The sequence below is a fragment of the Topomyia yanbarensis genome, chromosome 3 (assembly GCF_030247195.1).
Source record: "Topomyia yanbarensis strain Yona2022 chromosome 3, ASM3024719v1, whole genome shotgun sequence".
NCBI lineage: Eukaryota > Metazoa > Arthropoda > Insecta > Diptera > Culicidae > Topomyia > Topomyia yanbarensis.
The window spans coordinates 86,999,047-87,018,366 of NC_080672.1; the positions used below are offsets into that span (position 1 = coordinate 86,999,047).

General features: G+C 36.2%; 1 protein-coding gene across 6 annotated transcripts in view; it reads left to right on the forward strand.

The window, feature by feature from the left end:
* The window catches only part of LOC131689136 (uncharacterized), a 537,510-nt gene that overhangs the window by 72,257 nt on the left and 445,933 nt on the right, over positions 1-19,320 (forward strand). For 5 of the 6 annotated variants that reach the window (XM_058974004.1, XM_058973998.1, XM_058974000.1 and 2 more), the window contains one exon: positions 18,505-18,518. The exons of the other annotated variant lie outside the window; for it this stretch is intronic. The gene's annotated coding sequence lies outside the window, so the exon portion shown is untranslated. The remainder of the gene's footprint in view (positions 1-18,504; positions 18,519-19,320) is intronic. 6 annotated transcript variants of the gene reach the window in all.

Consider the following 19,320-nt stretch of genomic DNA (forward strand, 5'->3'; position numbering starts at 1 on the left):
GATATGCTATATTTTTTAAGTTTTTTTATTTGATGCGACTACAAGTGGTAGCCTAAAAAAACCGTGGTTTTTTAATGTTTACAAAATGGAAAAAATAAATATAAAAACGATTATTATAATGTTGAAGATCCATTGGATCTCGTGCAGGCAACCTTTTTTTCGCGCGGACACCTTCTTTCGCTGCGGGGAAACATTTGCATACTGCGTCAGGGGGTCCATTTAATTCTCTCCTGTCTTTCACTTCAATATCGTCATCATTAAAGCTGTTTTGGTGCTCGCTATCAGATATTCTTTCCTGCTTCTTGCACTTACGATTGACAAGTGTGAATCCGTCGTCAGTGTTGTTGACTTGTTTCTCCAATGCACAGTGGTCCAGATCGCTAATTTAGGAGGAATTTTTACTTTCTGACAAACCTGTATAATTTAGCCGTATCATGTCTTAGGATGAATTTGTGTACTTTAGAAGATGCTTCTTTTTATTGGAATAGTTATTAGGGTGGTTCTTATTTATCTAAAATACGAAAATAAACTTTTTACTGATGAAAGATAGAGCTCCACAGTCTTCCACAAAGTTGTAAAGTAACTTATTTTGAATAAATTTGTTGAACATATTAAAGCTCTATCTCTTTTAGTTTTTGTTATACAAGAAATTTTAAAAAAAAGATTAGGGTGTTCCTGAAAAAAACGTTTTTTTAGTATAACTTTCGTATCTTTTACTTTTTGTTAACACAACCTTTGAACAGCTTATTGAAAACTTCAAGCCGAGTATTTTTCTCCAAGACACCGAAGGTCTAACTTTTTTCTTTAAAAAGTTATGGACACTTTTCGTTAAAAAAATAGCCTATTTCAAGGCTCAATATCGCTGATGCGGGCACCTAAAATTGAATTCTGTTTCCACCACATCCACATGAAAGACCATACTTATTAGTATACTTGAGCAAAAATTGGCGAATACGATATTTTTTTAAAATTTGCAATTTAGATTTAAAGTTTGTAGTTTTGCAGGTTCAACGCATTAAAGCATTTACACACATATCGTTGTATTATGAAAAAAGCCACTTTCAAATATCATTCTCTCATCGCAGCAAGCTTTGCATAAGTGAAACGACTGTCAAAAAAGGTTTCTGATTTTATTCGTTTTAAATAAAACTAGTAAATATGGATATTAGTCGAAGAGAGTTGGCGAATTTGCTTATTGCTGGTAAAAAGACAGATGAACTGCTTAAGTTCATTACAAGTAGTAATCCAAATGTAAAATTGAGACTTGTTAGTGCTCGGAAGAAAATAAAAATCTTCATGTTGGAATTTAGAAGGTTGTGGATTCGGAGTAAGCGCACGCAAATTCGGTTTGAGCTGGAAAATTTTGTGTGGCTTGAAGGAAAGCTAAGATTCGAAGTCGAAGGTAAAGGTAAAGGCCAAAAGAGGAAACCATTTTCCGAAATATGTCGCAGAGCCAAAATAAAAAGATTAGGAAAGTTGCGCGATAAGTATTCCACGGAAGAACTTGGTTTAGCGTCAGCCGTCAACGCTAATTCTACTGGTTTCCGTTTAGTTGGCAGACAAATCGAACGATTGTCGAAAAGTCCCGTCAGATCTACCGTAGAGAATTTAGGATCTATGGCTGTCCCGATTGCAGAAGCGTTTACTGCGGAGGAGGCACTTAGATTTATTTGTGAAAATGATTTTTCTAAGGCGCAGTACCAAAACATACGCAGCTCAGTTATGCAGAAGGGTTTGGACATTTATCCCGCGTATAATAAAATAGTTGAAGAAAAGAAACTATGCTATCCGATCGGTATGTACTATTCTCAAAGATTCGTCCCTGAATCAACAATTTTTTTCAGGAATTTCTGTTCAGCCTTCTTGTGCGTATGTTCCCCTTCAAGCTCTTGTTAACCATACCGTGGAACGACTCATCTCGTTTCTGAATATTGGAGTTCTACCACTGCATCCTGAGGATAATACGTTTGTTATCTTTAAGTGGGGCTGCGATGGAAGCAGCAACCATTCCCGGTAGGCAACATTATTTTTTTTCTAAACTTTGACTGACAGTCTCTTTTCCACTTGAACATAGATACAAGCAAATGTGCGTTGACGAAGATGAAAATGGAGAACTATTCGAGTATAACGATTCGCATATATTTGCTCTATCTATAGTACCTTTACGTGTAGTTAGTCGCCGGAAAGATGAGTCAAGAGATTGCATTCTTTGGAATAATGATTTTCCATCTTCAGTATCCCTGTGCCGACCAGTAAAATTAATTTTCAAGAAGGAAAATCCTGAACTAACAAAGGATGAAGTTGCCGCGATGAACAAGCAAATCGATGAATTAGTCCCGACTATAGTAAATGTTAATATGCGCAAGATTCCGATTAGTTCAAGCTTCATATTTTCCATGGTTGATACGAAGGTAGTGAATGACGTAACAGGCACACCGTCTCAAGCGTGTTATATATGCAAACGCTCCGGAAAGCGATTGAATGATCCTTTACTGGAAGCCAGCGATCCACCGGATAGTTTATATGTTTTTTCACCTTTACATGCATTAATACGAGCAATGGAGTTACTATTGAATATTGCTTACCGTTTAGCTCTAGCAAAACCGCGTTGGCGCGTAGGCAAAAATACCAGCGAGCTTAAGGAACGACAAATTAAAATTCGACAAGCGTTACGTGACCGTTTAGGTCTTCGTATTAGCGAACCTTTGCCAGGTGGCGGAAATTCTAACGATGGTAACACAGCTCGAAAAATTTTCAGAAACCGAGATGTCGTTGCAGAAGAAACCGGGTTGGACGAAATGTTGCTAGAACGTATGTGTGTGCTATTAACAATCATCAACAGCAAATTGGGAATTAACGCGGATGCTTACCGGAGTTACGCCGAAGATACACGATTGCTTTATGTACGCCTGTATGGTTGGTACGCTCTCTCACCAACCGTGCATAAACTCCTGGTCCATGGAGGAAGCATTATTCAACATAACATGCTGCCAGTAGGTATGTGCAGTGAAGAAGTTCAAGAAACCAGGAATAAAAGTATTCGCAGATTCCGAGAATTCCACGCACGCAAATTCGATCGACTCGTCAATCTTGATGACGTTTTCAAGAGACTTCTTGTTTCATCAGATCCTATAATTTCTCTTAAATGTAAACGTCAAATTCAACGAGCACCGCTGGATATACCTGAAAATGCAATGCATCTACTTTTGAATTAATTGGCATTGAATAAATTCTCCTTATATAAATCATAAATTGTTATCATAGCCAAATTATTTTTAATGAACACATTCTGTATTGTTGATATGTAAGCAAAACAGAAAAGGAAATACAAAGGCTTTAGGCAATTTCTTTTATGTCGCTATACGATAAAATTTAAAACTTTGGTTAGTAAATTTAAAATTACATGCTTAAAAAAAAAATAATATTTTCCAATTTTTGCTCAAATATACTTAAAAGTATGTTCTTTTCTATGGTTCAATCCGAACTTACTTTTATTTGCCCCAATCAGAGATAATGACATTTGAAAAAGGGCTATTTATGAGCGAAAAGTTTCCATAACTTTTGAAAGTATAAAGTTAGACTTTCAGAGTTATGAAAAAACGTGGATTGAAGTTTTCTAAAAGCTGTTCAAAGGTTGTTTTAACAAAATATAAAATTTCTTTCGAACATTAACAAGTCTCAATTTTACATTTGGATTACTACTTGTAATGAACTTAAGCAGTTCATCTGTCTTTTTACCAGCAATAAGCAAATTCGCCAACTCTCTTCGACTAATATCCATATTTACTAGTTTTATTTAAAACGAATAAAATCAGAAACCTTTTTTGACAGTCGTTTCACTTATGCAAAGCTTGCTGCGATGAGAGAATGATATTTGAAAGTGGCTTTTTTCATAATACAACGATATGTGTGTAAATGCTTTAATGCGTTGAACCTGCAAAACTACAAACTTTAAATCTAAATTGCAAATTTTAAAAAAATATCGTATTCGCCAATTTTTGCTCAAATATACTAATAAGTATGGTCTTTCATGTGGTGGAAACAGAATTCAATTTTAGGTGCCCGCATCAGCGATATTGAGCCTTGAAATAGGCTATTTTTTTAACGAAAAGTGTCCATAACTTTTTAAAGAAAAAAGTTAGACCTTCGGTGTCTTGGAGAAAAATACTCGGCTTGAAGTTTTCAATAAGCTGTTCAAAGGTTGTGTTAACAAAAAGTAAAAGATACGAAAGTTATACTAAAAAAACGTTTTTTTCAGGAACACCCTAATCTTTTTTTTAAATTTCTTGTATAACAAAAACTAAAAGAGATAGAGCTTTAATATGTTCAACAAATTTATTCAAAATAAGTTACTTTACAACTTTGTGGAAGACTGTGGAGCTCTATCTTTCATCAGTAAAAAGTTTATTTTCGTATTTTAGATAAATAAGAACCACCCTAATAACTATTCCAATAAAAAGAAGCATCTTCTAAAGTACACAAATTCATCCTAAGACATGATACGGCTAAATTATACAGGTTTGTCAGAAAGTAAAAATTCCTCCTAAATTAGCGATCTGGACCACTGTGCAATGTTGCTAACAGTTGATTTTGGGATGCTGGGTGCTGCTTTTGCGATTGTCATTATGGTCTGAACAGCTGCCACAAACTTGACAAGCATTTCTAGTTCAGGTATTGGTATTGAAAACTCTGTTACGGGTTGATTTGCCATAGATGCGTTGGCGATCGGATGAGATAAAGAGTGTGACATAATATCACATTATAGTAGTATTGGTGTTGGTATTGGTCATTGGTGGAAAAACGATGTTGTCTAGATTGTTCATTGTCTCCCGACCAATAATTTTATTGAATTTAATCCGTGTTTTTATTGAACCTACTGCATGTAAGTTATTCACACACTGGGGTTCCATGGCTAGTTCTTCGTGAATTTGGGAAAATCTCAAAGTCCTGGTAAAGTTGATTAACAGCACAAAAGGCGGAAAATAACACTTGTATAGTTTTTCACTCAGAAATCCATTCAAAAACCTATGCACTGCATACCTATGGTATTCTGAAATGCCACAAAATAACAACACGCCGTTATACAATACATATTCCGTAACGTTTGTTTACATTCAATCTAGTCCCATTAGGTAGGCAATCGTTCCGGGCCCCAGTATCCCATTTCAAGCTACTCATGTATCTCTCAGCATCACGTCTGATGCATTTGCTTCTGAGTGCAGTTCGTGCCACCTACAGCAACTTGTTTTTTCTTCTTTCTAAATCTAAAGGCTGCACTTCGACGTCGGTAAGATTTATTTATTTTTCACTTTTGTTTCTTATTAGCCAAATGAAAATCGGTTCTTTGGTCCGAACCAAAGATAAATACCGTTTGAAGGCATACATTCTTTTCGCTGTGTCTGGTTGTGTGTGTGTGTTTGTGTAAATATTGTTTGTTTGCTTCGCTTAGCCCATTTCATCGCGCACTCAGCTCAGCTCAGCAAAGCACGGCGACAACCTACCTACCGGCATTATTTGAACAGAAACTTCTTTCGACAAAGTGGCGTATCTCATTTCTCCCCTGTCGCTGCCGAAGAATCAGAACTGACAAGTGCAGTAAAACGAAACACCAGAAAAGTACCGCTACTCAAAATGCGATCGCAGAGATGTGGCGAATGAGGTTGCTGTTTGGGGTTTTCGTAGCGAGTGTGACATATTATATGCATGTACCGCTCTTTTGCAAGCTGGTTTGATTTACGTCACCGCAGGGTACAGTTAGTGGTTTACTAGTAGAACTCAACTAGTACCTAACTAATTCAGAGTTAAAGACAATGTAGTTCAAACTCACGAATCTCTCTCACGTTCATTCGTGTTAAACTGAACGCAGCTGCAAAAAAACTCAAGAATGAACTGAATTAAAAATAGTGATAATCAATAAAACTTCGAAACAAATCAGGGCCAATAAAAAAACGATTCTACGAGTTCAGAACATTCACAATTCAATCGGCCAACTTATCGAAAATCGCTCTTGCATCAACAATGAGAAACAGGCAACAATCGGATCGTGATCTCCGGCTGTGCAATCCAAAAATAACTGTCATTTGTGACCAATTCTCGAAAAATAAACTTGCCTTCACATAAATCTAAACCGATTTCATCAGATTGACTCGGTAAGGGTACGTATTATATTGATGATCATATCGACCTACCGCGCTTTTAGCTTTGCCCTCGATGGCACGCGGGTGACACTTGCAAGAATGAAGGTGACTTCATCACATCGCGGAACTGGTTTGCGCCACGCGAAATAAAAAAAGAACTCGCATTGGTACCTATACAGTATAACAATGCATCGCACGACCGATGCGACGATGGGTTGCATTATTCTGTCAACAATCTGCCTCGCCATCTGATTTGGGTTCGTAATTCCAGCCACATACCAAAACGGTCTCCCATAGAGATACTGCGATGACGGGAACAAGATTCACTCGCCATCGCCGCCCCGGTCACACTGAATTGGTTTGGGACATTACGGTCGTCGTCAACGCGGAACTACACACCGGTCAATTGTGAGTCAACAAACGCATCAGTGTACAGTAAACAGAAACTGCTAATTATACTGGCAAATTAAAATAAGAATGTTACGTAAATACACATACAACGGAGCAGAAAAGAAATACGGTAAAGTGAGTGGTAACGATTGGCAAGGTAAAAGTATGGTGTTTGCAATAGGTATTAAATCGATTTTTATGTTTGAGCGATTATAAACGAGTGCTGTTACAAAGGCGCTTAATAGGTTTGCAGCCGTTAGTTGTTATTTCGGTATTATCGAATTGAAGTACTTTTGTGTATTGCAAATACAGTGATGTTTCGATTATATCACGGTCGGTCTGTATTTTAGCGTGATATATTTGAAGCGTGATATATTCAAAACAAAACAAAAAAATACATTCAAGCATTAACCCATGTATTTCTATGAACAAAAGTAATAAAAAGTTAAAGTTAGTCAAAATGATAAATCATAGTAGGGTAAGGAGCCTATTTTGCCATGCTTGTACTACCCATTTGAAGCCGTTGGTTAGAGCAGCGTCTGCCATATTTGTTAAACGCATTAGGTAAAACGGTATGGCATCAGTAGATAATTTTTCCCCGCACAGCTTCACTTTACGTATCCCGTACCGTTACTTATGGGATTTTAGATTGATTGACACCGGTGTAGTGGAGTGCACTGAAACTGAACCATTTTTGCACTTTCTAGCAGAAGTGCAGAAAACTGGGTATGTTCAATTGACACTTCTGCTAGAAAGTGCAAAACCAGTGCACTTCACTACACCGGTGCATATCAATCGAAAACCCCATTAAAATTGTTGAACCATCCAAAGCTAAACTTGAAGGAATCTGGCACGTTAAGGTTTTGGACAAATATCTTGACTATTAAAATCAGTGTATTCGAAGAGACTATGATTCAGTTCTCGTTGTTTCAACATCCATAGAAATAGTCCCATCTCCAATAGTTGATGTTGTCCTTTCAAAAGAAAAGTATTCACATCGATTCAAGAGAAAATGCATATCTCGGCATACCAACCATATCTTGTGTATTCTTTTTCTCATTAATTTGTTAGATTTTCCTGCGAATAACTAACAATTTAAAAAAGAAGTCGATTTGTTTACCTGCTACACCAGACGGTCCCTTAAGGACACGGCAAATAAGTTACGAAGAATTTAAAACTAAAATTGAAATCGGCCGAAAGATATTTCGGCAATCCTAGTAATTGCAACAACGTCTTGGTAAAACATGATTTCGAGATTATTCCCGTTTAAAGTTTCGCGCCACGCCCTCCATTCACTTAAAGGAACAAGATGAACAGCGCTATAATTTTGCTTCTACTACTTAGACCTCTAGAAAAGTTTCAGATACTTTCTTAAGAATCTATACCTTAAGATAAAAGAATAAAAAATATCGACTTTTTGACCGACCTCATCAAATCTTTAGACGTAGGAAACGTCTACCGTTTAAGAAATTGCGCTTGAGTCAAAATAGTCTTATTGACTGTGGAAAATATTTAGTCTTCCATGCCTGTCAAATCTGTAAAGTTTTATCGGAATCGGTCACGATTTTGGAGATTTCGAATTTATTACGAACAGGGTATACGTGGCCGCCATCGTGGTACGTAGCAAACTGGATAACAAACACCATTTGGAATGTCAGACGAATGCAGCATTTTTGTCGAGTGAACTCTTTCATTGACGTCGAAAGCCTTTTTCAGAGATTTCATATAGGTAAAGGGCCTAAAATTCTTATATCTATTTAATGAACGATGAAATTAGATTCACCTTCGTCTGTTTACTGCTTCCTTCGTTACTTAATACATACAAAACAATAAAGCCAAACCCCTCTATCTCAATTCTACGGAAATGAGTAGCAGACTTTCGTTTTTCTGTGAAATTACTAATATCTAATCTCATTTGAAATGATAAACTAATGCAAATAGTGTTAACTAGCAGTTAAAATACCAGTTTTTTGCATGTAAATTGCCGACAAATCCCGAACACGTTAGTCCGGTAGCTAACCCTACCTGATTTAGTTCATATCTGGAATAAAACGCAATATTAATTTCCGCATCAGAATACATAAACAATGCTTTGTTGATTTGATTTTATTTTTTTTTAGTTTTGTCGGAAAACCATGTTTAAGCAATATCTGTCATAATTCATTTCGTTTCACTGAATCGTACGCCATCTTGAAATCCACAAACAGAAGGTGATCCCGCCAGGATATCCAGAGTTTGTCGCAGGTTGAACATTTGATTCGTCGTTGATTGTCGTTCTCGTAATCCGATTTGTTACTCGCCGACAAAGGAATTAGAAAATGAGCTGAGTTCGTTAAATAGAACACGAGAGAGGCGGCATTGAGGATCTTTGTTACATTCGAGTGTTTGGCCATTCTTGAAGATAGAGTATATAAGGCCTTCCACCAAAGTAGCTATTTTATTACGGTGACTACTTCACAACCAGTTGGCAACAAAAACCCCATACATTTTTGTTGCAAACAGGTTATGAAGTGGTGGCCGGAACTAAAAGTGCTGCTGGGGCAACCAATCCGAAGGTATTTTTTCTTCAACACAGATCATCCCGACAGTGGCGGATCCAGGGGGAGGGTCCTAAGGGTCCGGACCCCCTCCGAAATGTTTTTAATTGTTGAGAAATTTTAAACTAGTTTAAATTTTAAATTGGTTTCAAACTCAAAGTCATTCCAAATCAAATTTGACCAACAAAACGTACATTTATTAAAAAAGGTTTTTATGTATTACAAAGTTCATTTTAAAATTGAAATTTCAGACCCCTCCCGATCACGTAGTGGATTGCTGCGTAGAGCTGGTCATTCTCGATTTTAAGAATTTTGGCCGACATATCGTCGTTCGCAATGTCTTTTCCGTTTAAAGCTTTCGAATTGCCTTTGTCTAGTATGGGTGGAAAAGAGCCTCTCGATTTTCTACAAAATAATACAAAAATGCAAACATCCGTGAAATTGTATAAAAATCGCTATTTATGGAGACAGAGCTTCAACAACTTGCCGCAATTGTAAATGTTCTATAACTTATGAAGAAATGAAAATATGGGACACATGGGACAATTATGCATATAAAGACAGTTTAAAGACTGAACATTTTTCAAAGCAGATTTAATTTGTATTTTTGAAAATATTATTGAAATCTCGTATTTTTTCGCAGAGTTAGAATCATCTTTTTCGGAGCTTATCATAATGACTGTATTTAGTGTTTGTTCTTTTCATCAGTAACTAGCTCCATCTTGGTACCAGTTAGATGCTAAATCGACAGTAGCACCAAAATTGGCACTAGTTAGACGCTAAATCCAAAAAGTCATACATCTTCCATGAACATAAACGAATGGCTTGGCTTGTAATGTCTTGGAAGTCAAGCACAGAAGTTCAGGTTAGCTGATGGGAAAACCGGAAGCCGAGACAGTTTTTTTGATTTAAGTACCAAATGCCTGGAACTGCGAATTTTTTGTAGATTTTTGCGTAATTCCAGGAGTTTGGTACTTATAGTATCGCTTAACGTAGCGACGTGAGTTTCATTTGTGTGCAGTCCGACGTCGCTCCGCTCAGTTAGACCAAAACTAATGCATAGCCCCTTGCCGAGTAGCCGGGCAAACGAGTGGATTACAGGTTTGCTTGCGAGGGGCCGCCGCTTGCGATGATGGGTCGGTGACCACCTTATTCAGTGAATCCTCAGCGGCTTCGCACCGCTTCGGTTCCTGGACCTAATTTATGCGGTCAAACTGCATCAAACTGACAAATTACAGTTTTTAACTCTTAGTCGTATCAGAAATGACTGACCCTTTTCATCTGGCTATATGATTTTTGAAATAAAATAAGGAATTGCACATTTGGTACGAGTTAAATCAAAACCTTTTGGGAATTACCATGTAAGTTTAACTCCTAGACGAGACAGAACATTTTTATTACTATATGTGGAATTAAATAAAGTTCCATTGAATCTATCCCATTACCCAGAAATCTTTGAATAAAATTGCCTCGAATGCTTTACTACTACTACTGTTAGGAAATGCGCCTTTACACCGAGTGACAAGTCTTTGAAGACGTACTTTGTTGGGCTCAACAATAATTTTCACATGCCCTTTTTTAAAATTCATGATCGATATAAACAAAAAATAAATATGATTTCTTTGTGAAAATCCGCTTAATATTTGTTTATCTTCATGATATTCTTGGTTATTGTGTCTAATGAACGTCATCATATTTCAATCCTATTTTAACAACCGCTTACATGCCTTCTAATGCAATTTTCTATTACTATCTTCATTGCATTAGACGATCCTTTTATTAAGACTTTGTGAACTCGTAGAAAAACTCACATTTAAAAGATGGGAAAAGTCTTCAAAACTGCACCGCAAATTGATAAAGAGATAATCATCAGGTCAATCATCATTTAAAGAACATCTAATACTATAAAGAAGGAAAATTATCAGCGTTTTGCTCTATAATATGATTTTTGTGAACTATTAGTTTTAATTTTTAATTTATAATTTTCTCAGGCATTTTTATTTAAACATACAGTTAAGGGTCAATCATTTCCTTGCTTTTGTTTACTACTCTAATTCTCCAAAATAAGTGCATTTGTTCATATATGTTGGTGATTCATTTTTCTTTTTCGACATTTGTTGTATTCGACTTTTTGTCCGTTTTACCTTTTGTTTTTCAACATTCTACCCTTTTCGACCCTTTGTCCGTTTGACCTTTTGCCTTTCGACCATTTGTTTTTCCATCTTTTGTGCATAAACCGATAAAATCACGGTCCCTTACTGTAGACGGGGAAACTCAAAAAATGACACATGTCCCAAAAGAAAAAAAATCTGCATTATTACCCTTAAATAACAGCATCCAGATTATAATCAATTCCAAATCATGAACCTTAAATTCGAGGTATAGCAAACAAATGCGCGATATGTAACACTTTTATAATGTGGACCGAGAACAATAACCATGAAAGCTAAATTTCCAGCACGATTTACGTAATTACCTGTCGTTTTGAAATTGCATAAGCATAAGCATAAGAGATCGCCCGTAGTTGCTACTCCGTTATTGACCAGAACCAAATTAGGTTGCAAAATGTTCATTGGAATACAAAGGATTATTAACTTGATACACGGGCTGGTTCACAATAACGGAACTGAAATTAAATTCATAAAAACAGACGCGGCGAATTCTAAGTACGTAGGGGAGCCCGGGGCTAGTTGGCGGTTGGTGTAAATTGGCGGAATCCCTTTTTCTCTGCTTCTATTAGACATATAGCGCTGCCTCTTCTTATGTAGCTCTAGTTATGTGAAACCCATTATCCAATGTATTTTTGTTGCAAAACGATTTGTTTGATGGAAGTTGTGGGTGATATTGTGTTTTCGAGCATACCAAGTAAATTTTCTAAATTTTAAATACTTCGCGTTATTTAGGGTGATTTTCAATCTATTTCCCGAATGATTATATTTTTCGATAGCGCGTGAAAAGTGCTTTCAGTATCCGTATAGATATTACATCTATCAACAAACAAAAGTTTTTTTTTAAATAGTTTTTAATAAAAATATGCGGTTGGGGTAAGTTGGCGGTGCTGCACGCGGGGCAAGTTGGCGGTATTATTTACAGTCCAAAAAAAGTCATCAAATAATTTTATTTCTGGAATTCCCTCGAAAGTAAGTAAATCTTTTTCCGGTCATTTATTCCGGCCAATCGCATAAAGAATTTCGAAAATTTGCTTTTGAATAGGGAGTACGCGTCAAGCTCAAAATACCGGGGTATTGAAACTGAAATATAATAGCAAATGTCGGTTAATATAGTTTTCTTGAAAAGACATTCAGCACGTTCTTGTGGACCCTTGAAGTAATTGAATCTCCATTTAATTGCTTAGTTTTTGGAGTATCCACACATACCGCCAACTTACCCCGGAGCCGGGGTAAGTTGGCGGGTTTTCCGCGTCACATATTTTTGTCTCTAAAAATGGAGACAATGTATTTAACACTTTAAAAAAAATCAGAGATGTTGCCAACAGTCTGCTCTTTCATGCCGCGTATTCTATTTTGCGAGATCTACCTACGGTAAAAATTGAAAACTGAAAACTCCGCCAACTAGCCCCGGTCTCCCCTATTGACCCGCGATCATCGATACTAGTCAGATAGCTAGTCTTGTTGCGGTTGAGTTTCGACCAGCTATTCGGTTTACGGGAGTGTTTTCTTGATTAGATCTGTTCGGACCCTCTCATTCTGCTACTATCGTCAGAAGGCCACTCAACCAAACCGAAGGCATTCTTTCGTCCACTCAGATCATCCGGATCACGCAGTACAGTCGGTCATTCCCGATTTTTAGAAGTTCGGTGGGTGTATCCACAGCTTCCGCATTATCCCTAAAATAGTACAAAAACGCCCCAAATAAAAACGCTATAACTTTGCTGTTTGTAGATACCGAGTTTGTCGTAATATTAAACGTTCTATAAGTTAAGAAGAAATTAGAATATTATCATCGCAGCGTCACCTATTAAGTGAAAATTCAAACTAATTTTAATCACCGAAATAAAGCACAGATGAACCTAAGACTTAACCTGAACGGACCTTAAAGTTTTGTATCATAGCCTTTATCCCTTCTGTATTGAGTGAATCACCGACATATAGTTACTTTTTCTAATTCGCTATTCCTAATAGTGCACCAATTTTTTAGGTTTCTTCTGCCGGTTGTACAATAGCCGTAAAGGATGAAGTCTAATTCTACACTAAGTAACGAGGAATTCCACGAAGATCCGTCCGAAAATCTTTAAAATCGTGACCGACCATCTTAGATTCCAATGAAACTTTACACGTTTCACCGTCATGCAAGACTAAATATTTTCCACAGGTAATAAGATTATTTTGACTCAAGAGCAACTTTTCAAAAGGGCGTAAACGTTTCTACGTGTATGAATTTCAAATTTTTTTTGTTCGATTACTGTATTCTATACAGCAAAACTATCTGAGAACGAGTTACAGGGAATGAATACTTCTGTCTGAAAAAATATACACTGAAAAAATGTTGTCATTTTTCAAAAAAACAAAAATTTATGATAAAAATTTAAATTGCGAAAAAACCCATTTTTTAAATTTTTTATATTTTGTTACCAAAAACCTAAAGAGAAAAGAAACATTTTGAATGTGATTGCATGATGGAGAAAAAATCGGTAAAAAAGTTTTCCTAACAATAACTTCGTACATGTTTTCAAATTTCAAACTAATAGACATACAAAATTGTAATTCTATTACAGAATATAATTCTAAGCACCATTTAAAATCAAAATGCATTTAACAAAAATCTTCCAAAATGCGATAGTTTTCAAGATATTTGAAATTTTTTCTCCTTCAAAAACAATTAATATGTGTAATTATGCTCTTTTTAAAAGTTATTCGCGTTACCCCATCAAAAAATGTCAAAAATTTAATGTTTATCGTTTTATAGACGTAAAAGCAACTTTTTAGTGTATTTGGATCCTGGAGAAGCTTTCAATAAAAAAAGTTTTCCTAACAACAACTTTTGACCTTTTTTTTCAATTCTTACTATTTGCAGTAAAAAATACAATTTTCTTCGCCATTTTAAATCGAAATGCTCTTAACAAAAAATTTCTAAAATGTAGTAGTTCTCGAGATATTTTAACTTTTGTTTTAACAACACAATTATTTTGTTTTATTACGACGTTTTCATAAGTTAGTCGCGTTTCTCCATCAACAATAATAGGTTTTTCAAAAGGCTTGTAAACTTTCCTGCAACTTTCTCTTTTACATCAAGGCGATATTGTGAAACATTTTAAAGTTACAATTTTTTCAGTGTATATTTTTTCGGACAGAAGTATTCATTCCCTGTAACTTGTTCTCAGATAGTTTTGCTGTATAAAATACAGTAATCGAACAAAAAAAATTGAAATTCATACACCTAGAAACATTTACGCCCTTTTGAAAAATTACTCTTGTATCAAAATATTCCAATTGCCAGAGAATATCATGGAGATTCATACAGCGATCACACCTGCAAAGTTTCGTTCGAATCGACGATGATCATATTTTGCGGTCGGCCGGTTTCTCATGGAATCCCTCAGAATATACTAATACACCGGCTCTTCCACGCTTATGTAAAACTTTGGTTTAAAAACCGTATGCAAAAAACAAACTTTCATATAGGAAGTTTATTAAATTGGCCTAAGATAAAGCTGTCGAATTGCACATAATGTTTTTTTTTGTGTGGCAAGCGAACTGTAGATGTATCAAAATAAGCCAATTTTTTTTTTATTAAATTTCGAGCCATCTACCGACGAATCTATATTGACGAATACCTCCAAAAGTGACTTCTTCTTGAGGTCTCATGAAGATCTGACACTAGCTTTGTACTTCTTTTGCTTTTCTAAACAGTGTCGATTGCTATTTGGCACTTGACCCAATTATGGAAACGCGTCAGATAGGAATAGTGCTAACTTGTAATTAACATTTCGCAGTGAATTTCTTCACATTCATTTGGGATATCTGTTAAACTGTTTTCACCTTTCATATTAGGACAGTGCTATCACCAAAGAAGGTATCGTTTGTGAAATTACATTGTGCATATTATAATTTTTAGCTCTTGGTCGTATCAGAAATGATAAAGCTAACAGCTTTCAGATGGATGTATGATTCCTGGAATATAATAAGCGTGGTAAGAGATAAATCAAAACCTTTTGGGGATTGCCATTAAAGTTGAACTCCTAGATGAGAGAAAGCATCTTCTAATTACTATAAGTGGAATTAACTAACTTGACTCTACCCCCTTATCCAGATATCCATTAGCTTGAACATAGTTACTTCGACAACCTTACTACTTCAGTTCCTTTTCACGCATAGCACGTCTTTGAACATGTATTTTGTTGAGTTCATTTTTTTATTTGTATATTTGTGAAATCAACAATTTCGATAAAGGTTAATCATCATTTAAAGAACATACTATAAAGAAGAAAAAAATATCTGTTTGAATCAACATTTTATTTTATGATACGATTTTGCTAAACTCTTAGTTTTAATTTATCATTTTTCACTGGCACTTTCATTTTAACATATAGTTAAGGGTCACAGTCACTCTTTTTTTATTTTGGATTATAGAGGTTTTATTATTAGGGTAATTTGCCTCTTTTTACGAGTTAGAAAAATCTCTTAATGAATAATCTCTAACTTTATGTGCGGAGCTGGGAATCGAAGCCAGGTCAGCTGCTTACAAAGTACGCTATGCCCGCCCCCAACTCCTTTGCTTTTGTTTACTAATCCTTTTCTCTAAAATAAGTACATTTGTTCATATATGTGGGTTATTGTTTTTATTTTTTCGACCTTTTGTTGTGTTCGACGGTTTGTCCGTTCTACCTTTTGTATTTCGACCTTCTGTTCTTTCCGACCTTTTGTCCCTTCAATCATTTGTGAATGTTGGTACCTTTCGACCTTTTGTCATTTCGACCTTTTTTCCTTTTCGATCATTTGTCCCTTCGACCTTTTGTTTTTTCGACGTTTTATACCTAAACCGATAAAATGACCATCCCTAAATGAACACGAAAACATTTTTGTCTCTAAATAACAGCATCCAGTTTCAGATATATAATCGATTCTAAATCTTGAACCTAAAATACGAGGTACAGCAACCAACCGCAGTTTCACAATGCGGATCGAGAATAATGGCCACGAGATCGGAATTTCCAGTACGATTTACGTAATTTTGTGTCGTTTTAAAATCGTAATGAAAAATCATAAATATACTGTCAGACATTTGCCCGTATAGAGTAACCTCCATGACACGCGCACTGCAAAAACTCATTGATCAGGAATATCTTCAGTTATAAGGTGTGGATCACGCTATTTGTCTCACCGAAATTCGACTAAATGGTATTTGACAATATTGCACTACTCGGTCCTAAAAAAACTAGCGTGTCGTATGGTTTCTGTCGAAGTATTTACCCTGTTCCCACTTCAATCTTAACGGGAACGCATGGTTAATTGTTTAATTTTTCGGACCCAACATTTTATAAGTTTTCCCGCATTCGCAAACTCCTTCTGTGCTTCAATTACCTGGAAGCTTGTCGAATGCCCATGCAGTAAAACGGTTCAATTTATTTCGACACATAGCAGCTACATTACCAATTTCGCTTCCAAAAGATCTTCGTTGATTGGATGGAATCGCACGGTGATTTGTTATCAATAAAGTATAATGAATCTCCTTCGGTATTTGAAATGCAATTTGTTTTGAAATATGGAAATTTGTCGGCAATAAATTTCCCATTGAATCAGTTATCGCATGTACTGCCTTAACCTGGACCCACTTTCCTAGTCTGGTTAAAATGATGAAGTTCTAACCTGAGAGTTTTTTTGACCTGAAATGTCCTGTAAGCTAGAGGTTTAAAATGAAAGATCAAAATTCAGCCGCAGGATTGTAGTACCAGTTTGCATTTTTGCCTTTTTACCTAGTTATTGAGAAGAATGATGATCTATTTATTCAAACTAAAAAAGCTGTGTGCTTTAGAATCTGGAAGGGCTTCCGGTTCACAAAATACAAAATACCGAACTGCAATCATAACGGAAGAAATCAGTAAATCATTCCATAACAAACCATCCCACCAATTAGCATACCCAGTTCGGTGAACTCTATCCAACGCACGACTACCAAAGCTGTCACATTTTTTTGCTACCTTCTTCTCTCTCTCTCTTCCTCTCTACATCTAATGCAAGCTAGTCGATCTGCTGCAAATGGACAAAAAATCACAGGTCCACATACGAAAGCCACCGAGTTAGAGCGAGAAAAAATAAACGAATGCAGTGCTTCGAGGGCATCCATTCATGATGAGTAGATCGTGAATGTGAGCTGAATCGAAGAAAGGTTGCGATTAGACGATTAAACTTTCATCTTCTGAATAGTTTGTGGCTGATGGCTCGTTGCCATCGGAATTGATTTAGAGACATCCCCGGCGCTCGGAAGTTTAACAGTGAGTTAGAGCGAGGGAGAGGGAAATGAAAAAATAAAAACACCAATGAATAGAAAGTGAGATTTTCCATTCAACTTTTTCTCCCCCTAACAACGTTCAAATGCACGCTGGTTCCGTTTAATTATCCCAAGCATCCCAACGTAATGATATCAAAGGGGCAAAGGGAACGGTGATGGCTGCTCCGCCACTGCCTGTGCTGACTAGTCGGGAGCATGCATTTCCGAGAGTGCACTTTTACAACATCAAAATGCAATTATGTATTAACAATTCTCATAAAACGCACAATGAATTGTTGAATGCGGCGCGTAGTGGTGAGTTTTGTGGCGGATAGTTGATGGGAACACTTTTTAGTCTGCTAGCAGCTATATTTGACCGACAAGCAGGCGCCGCAGAATTGATGCGGCTGAGTTTTCCTTTTCAACCATAGCAACATAATTTGACAAGTGAGATGAAAAGTGAGGAAGGGTAATTTTTGCTCAGCGATACTGCCCGTGCGTATTATCACATTGTTCCCTAGCGTTGGGCTTTGGTATGCTGCTGGCTGGCTGCAAGTTCAACGGTGACGCCACATCATTTACATACTAGTCTGCTAGTGGAGAGATAAATTACTGAGTCGAGTGGTACGATGTATGGCAACAAAACCATTAGTTATTTTGTGCACTCGTTCGTGTCATATGGAAGATGATGGAGTGGATTGACCTGTTAGTTCCGTTTGAGTTGCGTAACTTTTAGCGAATTAAGAGAAAGCTTCGACCGGAAGTTGCCCTAGTAGCGGAGGTATTGAATTATATTATACCACAAAATACAGATGGAAATATTGAAACGATATTAAATTAAGAAAAACGGTTCGGGTCCCAACCCCGCACATAGCGTTAGAAATATTTCATAAGAGATTTTTCTAACCCGAAGAGGCGCTCTATAATAGAATTAAAAAAAAAGAAAAAAGTAACAGTATTATAATCTAATAAAACTTTTTTTTTCATTTCAGATACAAAATAACTGGTAAGTGTTCGAATAAGAGACAGCACAGCAGCATTTTGTTTTATATACAAGATTTAAAGTAGAACTGAAACTGAAACAATGCCATCTCCGGCAGCACTTTTTGTTATATAATTTCGAACAGTTTTAATTGTCTTCGCAATGGTGGGCTCCAGTCTTCATTTTTTATGCTTAAAGATTTGCAGTGTGGAGTTCTTAGATTCTGGTGGTCTTTAAATCTGGTAGCAACATCGCGCGTGCTTCAGGTGGTGGATGGAAGTGACTGTTAATATTCAAATCAAATCAAAATAAAGTGAATTTAAAAAGAAAATATTAACATTATTACACAGATTTAAATCTATACTTCGATTCTTTAAAAGAAAATCATATACATTGCATGTTATCGATGAATGTGTTCTATGTTATTTACTATGAAAAGATGGAGCTGCTTGTCGCAGTTTCATTTTATATCCCTGCGATGGCATTTCGTTTTGCATATAACACTCGGGGAGAATGGAGTCGACAAACAAGTGAGCCACTATATGAAAGTAAAAAGCTTGAACTTTCAGCATCTTATGATGTTGTTTGCTCCTTAACGTGTCATTTAAGGTGGATGTTACCCTAAAAATATCGCAAAATTTGGAATATATTTTTTTTAAATATAACGGAAAGGAAGTTACTTTGAACCGCAAAAATATGCCATTCGAAACCGCAAACAACTTTGCGGAAGATTCCAATCCAAGAACGTAGCACTAAAACAGTTATCATAAAAAACTAATTTTATGGCGCCTTCCATATCACATGTTCCATAACTCGAAAACTATTA